This window comes from Brachycentrus maculatus, unplaced genomic scaffold, assembly GCF_059751285.1.
Source record: "Brachycentrus maculatus isolate JH-2025_06_01 unplaced genomic scaffold, ASM5975128v1 h1tg000032l, whole genome shotgun sequence".
In the NCBI taxonomy this organism is placed as follows: Eukaryota; Metazoa; Arthropoda; class Insecta; order Trichoptera; family Brachycentridae; genus Brachycentrus; species Brachycentrus maculatus.
In genome coordinates, this window is record NW_028280786.1 from 2,242,311 (window position 1) to 2,249,984 (window position 7,674).

The 7,674-nt window shown below is 30.3% G+C and overlaps 1 pseudogene; it reads left to right on the forward strand.

Annotated features, from left to right (window-relative positions):
* The first annotated feature begins 434 nt into the window (after positions 1 to 434).
* On the forward strand, positions 435 to 3,479 carry LOC148312822 (metabotropic glutamate receptor 2 pseudogene; annotated as a pseudogene).
* Positions 3,480 to 7,674: the final 4,195 nt, after the last annotated feature.

Consider the following 7,674-nt stretch of genomic DNA (forward strand, 5'->3'; position numbering starts at 1 on the left):
GCCATAAAAATCAAAGTGTCGTAAACAATACATGCGTGAATTCAAACAGTTCTCATATAATAAACGTTTTTGTCAATTCTTCAACTATTTTAAACGAGACATTAAAATTTAATGGAAGCATTTTGACGAATAATCCTTCTATGAACTCAAACTTTACACTTACGACTTTAATAAATCAATCGATAATTTTAACTCCTCCCTCTACAAAAGTTCCCGAAGGAAAAAAAAAATTTCCGTCAGTAGGAATCAATCCGTATAAGTATTCAACCGAGCCGTATAATGTAGATACATTGCCAGTTTCGGACAATAACACTTACGTCAGTCGTAACAATGAAAGTTTTTTATCCAACAATACCACTATACAATCTGAAATAAATCCTTCAACTACTATTTATACAACATTAATTCAACCCGAGGCACCTCTATTACGGAGCACTAGCAACGTAGGAGTATTCCTTAACCAATCTACTACGTTAAGAAGTTTAAGTGAAGTTGAAGAAAACGTGACATTAGACGTTTACACATCAAGTGCGCTATACACTTTAGTTTCTAATTACGGGTTAACAACAGTTCCCAGTGTAAATTATTCGTTCCCTAAACAAAACGAGGAATCCAGCAGTTTAATTAAAAGTGAGGATCGATGGTCGGACGCAAAAGTGAATGTAAGCATGCAATCCAATAGCTCTGGGACAACGAATAACTCCAACTCGTCAGACAGTGATGCTAATTGGCCTGTCAAATTAGCATCTGTTGTTGAAGGAGATATCATCCTTGGTGGGCTTATGATGGTAAGTAATTCAGATGTGATATTTTTAGATTTACGATTTACATGTTGAATATGTTCGCAGTTATAGAGGTGTGTTCAAAAACACAATACGAAATTGAGTATTTCGAAAAAATCATGTTTAAATTTAATGAAATGTGCAGATTTATAATATTTTATTTTTCTTTTTACATGAAATTATGTATTTTGGATCTAAGGGCACACCTAATGTGGAGCTTTCATACGAAAACACTTTTGTTTATTTATTTATTATATTTTACATACTATCAATATTTTTTAATGAACGCCTCAATAAGCAAAACCCGTGACGAGAAGTTCATTTATATTTAAAAAAATATTTTTATGTATATTACAAATGATACAATATAAAATCAAATGATAAACACACTAATTATGTATATTAATAGAACATAAATATAAATAAATAAATTTCATGGAAAGGAAAACTATCTTTGTTCTCGCAACTTTAAAAAAATGTGGAAAAGAAAATAAACCTCAAATTTATTTATTTTCACTAAAAACTTTTATTTTTTTTCTTGTTTCATATAAGCTCTTAAAGTTGGTACAGTTGGCAAACACCAAAGTAATGTTTTGGAAATACATGTGAAATTCAATAAACACAATGTGAATTACAACTTTCGTACAATAAATCAGTAGCGTTTCGATTCTTAAACATAATTCAAAGTGATTAACGTCTTATAGACTTAAATTTATTTTAAATTTATTTTAAGAAGGCAGGAATCTCATTTATTTTAATGGTTGCTAAGAGAACACTATCCCGTTAAGAAAAATTTTAATGGTGTCGTTTTTTACTCTTCGAACATTTTTATTTCACAATGTTTAAATCCTTAAACTCAACATTGAAATATAAAACAACCCAACAACCATTTTCACTTTGAGAATGTTTATTTTCTTAAAGTGAGCTAGAGACGGGAAGGTGTAAAAGAAATATGGCTGACAAAATGATGTATTTTCAGGTCTGTAAAGTGGCCAAAAAGTTATGTGTACCTACATAAACATACTAAGCATACATAGTTTATAAGTTAAAATAATTCACCTTTTTCTTAATGTTAGGTTTGAGAAGTATTATTTTTTTTGTACATGTATGCATTTAATGGATTTCAAAATTGCAAAGTTCATATTCATACTATAATAATCATCCCTACAAACGTATCGATAACGCGTGCCAAAACGACAGATACTTATGTTTCATTATGATCAAATATCGTGTCATCATGATCATTTGATAATCACGTCGATTCGAATACTACTCGTTTAATTTTTTTTAAAGTATTTTTACACATATTTCTTTATTAAATGATGATGTATTATTTATCGTTTTTTTATGGTAAAATCAACACAAAATCGAATCAAATTGTTTTGCGTAAGAAACGGTACATGTATCCACTATGTCATTTGAGTTGAAAATGTGTAAAATATGATATTAATAAAAAGCAAAAATAAATCATCAAGATACTGAAATGTTGAAAATAAATCATTCTCGTGGTAATTAGAGAATGTATAATTAATTTCCCATCGCCATTTGGAAGGTTTACTTTTTATCATTGAGCAAAATTAGCCCAGAAAATTATTCCTCAAAGTAGAGGTTTTTCTTATTCTTTATGAATATTCAAAATAATTTCTGAACCTTTTTAAATTCAGCTTGAGGAGCTTTTAAGAACTTTCCCGAAATAAAAGGCCTTTATTATTTGCAATGATTTAGAATCTCATTAAAAATATTTATTTATGTATATTGGTATGCGAATAAATTTGCATATTTCTATATGTAATTTTATCAAATTTATTTATTAACAACAGCTCCATGTGCAATATATTTAATTTATATATTGTTTAAGAGTGTAATTTACCTAAAAATGCATAAAATGCATATTTCGAAATACTTTGAACACAATATTTCATTCCTTGTGTTTACCTCATTCATACAACATACAGCCATTTTTTTTATAATACTGCTTTAAAGTTCGAATTATTTAGTGAACTGGTAACAGGTTTTTTAGATTATTTTTTTGACGTCTCAACAAAGATGAGGAAGAATATGGAAGTCTAAACATTTACGGGCTAACGACCGTGATAGAAACATTCACTGATTCTACCCATGATTGACAACCACACTACTCAAATTCTTGGAAATTCCAGTTGTATTGCTTGATTTCTATGACGGTCATAAGCCCCATAAATGCCCAGACTTCCATATTCTTCTTCAGCCTTGTTGAGATGTCAATCACAAAATCATTTAAAAATAACTCCTAATTGGAGATAATTCAGATTTGTTAACAAGTATTTGGACACACTCAAAATGTTGTAAACTGTTTTTTTTTATCAGAGTTAGGATAAAAAATGCAAACAATATATTTTGTTAAATTTACGTCACGAAAACGCTATAAATAAGAGAATCCTGATGTAATCTCATTTAAAACAAAATATTCAATGGAGTCTGCCGATAGCATAGTAACATTGAAAATGTTTGTTTAGGTCCATTCGAGGGAAGATCGCGTGACGTGTGGTCCGATAATGCCCCAAGGGGGGATTCAGGCCCTCGAAGCCATGCTTTACACCCTGGACCGCCTGAACTCTAACCCTTTGTTCATGCCTAACGTCACCCTCGGAGCCCATATCCTGGACGACTGCGATAAGGACACATACGGCCTGGAGATGGCGGTAGACTTCATCAAGGGTAAGTATTTAAGTGAACGTTAACTAGCAAACACGATTAATTTCGTAGAGATTGGGGTAATCTTAAGTATCGCCGATATCTCTGTATGAAATTTGAAGTAGACATTTTAAAGTTTATCGTAAAAGCAGCTCCATAGTCGACAGCTCAGTGCACTGGTTCTGCCAGAAAATATATTTATTTAACGCAGAATTAATTTTTCACCACTTTTATTTTTTGTAACATTAAACGGTTTCTAGATAAAAAAAAATGTTGTCTTCTTTAGTGATGAATAAATACATCCCCATAGGTTGAAAACAACTTTTTTAAAAATTTTACAACAACTCTGAAACAAATCGGATATCTACCTTATTATAAGTATCCCACCCAACTTATATATGCAATATATATATATATATATATATATATATATATATATATATATATATATATATATATATATATATATATATATATATATATATATATATATATATATATATATATATATATATATATGTATATATACGTATGTATATATATATATAAATATATATATATATATATAAATATATATATATATATATATATATATATATATATATATATATATATATATATATATATATATATATATATATATATATATATATATATATATATATATATATATATATATATATATATATATATATATATATATACATATTGCATATATATATATATATATTGCATATATGAGTTGGGTGGATTAATAATAATAAGGTAGATATCCGATTTGTTTCAGAGTTGTATTATTTCAATGATTAATATTTCATCTTCAAAATTATTAAGTAAAACGCCCATTCAATAATGTATTTATTCAGTCGAAATGAAAGCATCTTAGAATATTAATCTCGAAAAAAGCCTTTAAGTGGATTACCAAAGCTCCTTAAAAAAACATCCCCTGAATAAACTAACCTCAAAATGTTCTGCTCATAAATACAAGAAAATTGTTTTTACTTCCTTAATTATACCAGAAATTTTTGTATTTTCAAAACCATGATACTTGTAAAAATAAAGCTTCTTTATTATTTACGCACTGAAAAGAAATAATGATTATAATGAAATAATAGATTATACCATTTTTTACTCAAAGAAAATATTGACATTAATTTTTGAATCGACTCGTAAAAAACTAGCGCTACCTAACGGTAAAAGTCTTCAAATTCTTATTTCGATATGGCGAGCGTTCAGTCGTATACTACAAAATCTTTCAGTCTACAAAATGTTTTAGTATTACATCACTCGTTCTGTTATTCTTACAATTAATACCCTCTGTATTTCGTATTTCACACATAATATTAATAAATTTAAATCACAGGGATGAGCTGTCTACTTGACTTTGAGTTGAAATTAAAACGGATTTAGATTTTTTTCTGATTTCAGCACGAATCATTATAATTGCATAGTTACATCTCTCAGTGTCAAATTTTGACAAATTTACGTTACCATTTTGATTAGTTTTGTATCATAATTTCTAGCTCAGATTACCATTCTGGTTACAACCACTTACCCAAATTTGAGCGATTTGATTTTCGTTCAATGTATGTCGTATTGATTAATGATTAAATTCAATAGATCAATTTTATGATGTGCTATTATTGGCTAATAAATTAATATGAAAAATCACAAGACTATGGGTAAAATTTTTAATGAAATCTGTGGAGAATTAAGGGATAAATAATATAAAGGTTTAAACTTTAGATATTCGAATAAACGAAAAACGGATACCGCTATACGTCATCATTTTACGTGATCGGGTGTGTAATGCAGCGTATCCCGAAATTTCTCTGCTTAAAAGAGCTATAATAGTCTCTGCTTAAAAGAGCTATAGTGTGGATTGTTTGTCTACCATTACTTACCATATGTGTTATAATATTAACGGGGGGGTGGGTGGGTGGACCATAGACATCAACAAATAGAGCCGCCAATAATCTAGCAATCGCATCAATATTAAAATAAGTCCAACGTCTATGTGACGTCATTTATTACCAACTTATGAAAACAACGTTTTTACGAAGGGGAATTTTCCAAAAGAAAATGATGATATTGATTATATCGGCTGTTATAAACACAAAACGATTCTAATACAATCCTTTATGGGTTGAGTATGTTAAATAGATATTCTTCCCTTCTGAAAATGATCCATTACAGTATATAGATACTTCCTGTGTTGAGAGGGGCGTGATAGCTCACCGCCTAGCTGTGTAATTCAGACTCCACCCTCTATTGTGGAGTTAGGCAAATATCAAATCGGTCGAAACAACGTTACCAAAAGCCTTTGGTTAATTTACATCCTTATTATTATCATACAATACATCAACGCGTTCTGTAAACACGCTCAACAGTTTCTAATGAGAAAACCTCAGCATAATATAATTAACTGCTTTGTATAATAAAGCAATTGAGAATATATCCGATATTATCTGCCATACGAGATCCAACCCTGACTCAACGTATATTAGATAAACCAATGTACGTGGTTTTAGGAATCAAATCAGAGGTACATTTTTCTTCTGAATTAGTTTCAAATATTGGATATAAAAACGAAATTAGTTTTTTTAATTAATGGTTTTAAAAAATATTACATAACTGACTGCTGTAAGTTTATTTTAATGCAAAGGATGAAAAACGAGTGACATCTCTATAATTGTTTTGTTAATTCAACCGCTCATGTAAAGAGATTTTTATTTCTGAATAAAATACAGTCCATGTTACTTTAAATTGTGATATATAATTTTAAAATGTCATTTCATAGTTTATTTATTGTTTCGGCATTCACTTTGCGGTAAGACATGGTGAAAATGTAAAAGAGAAAGACATGTCGTTTTATCACTTGAGTTTATTTTACTATGACGACTAGTTTTGGAAGCTATGCTTCCATCTTCAGGTCTAAATATAAACTGATAAATAGTTTTCAGCATAGCTGCTGAAACTAGTCGTCATAGTAAAAATAAAGTCAAGTAGAAAAACAAGTTTTTTTCTTTTACAATTTCATCATTAATAGTATTCCATAATGCCCAAAGTTAGACGAAAATGTGTGTTCTATCCCTTCGTGTACGAATATTTGTTATAATAATAATAATAATAATAAAACCCTTATCCACACCCCAATGGTGCAAAGGGCACTGTGTCATATAAACGCAGTGTTATCTTGATCGTTTACACATGAAGGAAAGGTGATCAGCCCTCCGCTTCAGGCACCAGTCCATGGTAATATTTAATAAATATTACAGTGAAAAAATCACTCATATTTATTTTACCCCCCTTGGGAATCGAACCCGTGACCTCCAGAACGGTAGCTGAGCGTGCTGACCATTACACTACGGAGGCGGCGGTTGTTATAAACCACTTAAATAAATTTGGAATTCGTTGTTTTGCCTTCGTTAAGACTGGTATGAATTATTTATTTAATTACTTTACGGGCCATGAAAACAAATACAATTTTTTAATATTGGAGTAGGTACTGTGGCTTTTATAACTCGTTAAAACTCGTTAATATAAGAACGAAAACATCACGAGTTCTGAATAAAATATTGCTTGCTTGGAGTACAGAACGACCAAATCTCTGAGCAAACTGGATTTGTAGATGACACCGACTGTGATTTTCCCCAAAAACTTTTTGTTTGTTGTCCTTGACAAAACTTGTCCGCCTCTGTAGTGTAATGGTCAGCACGCTCGGCTACCGTTCTGGAGGCCCCGGATTCGATTCCCAGGGGGGTCAAATAAATATAAGTGATTTTTTCACTGTAATATTTATTCAATATTACCCTGGACTGGTACCTAATGCGGAGGGCTGATCACCTTTCCTTCGTGTGTTTACGATCAAGATAACACTGTGTTCATATGAAGCAGTGCCCTATGCACCATTGGAGTGCGGATAAGGGTTTTATTATTATTATTATTATTTTCCTAAGAGGAATAACATAGACATCCTCTTACTCTAAAACTATTTTACAACGCTTTTGTTAGAAGCCAATTAGACTATGGCAGTATCATAATTGACCCCCTCCTAATATACTTATTGAATAAACTGTCTGTTATTCAATACAAATGCTTAAGAATCATCCTGGGTGCGATGAAGTCTTCCCCCAAAAATGCTCTCCAATTAGAAGCAATGGATGCTCCTCTAGACATTAGAAGACAATATCTATCTGACAGATACATGATAAAATGT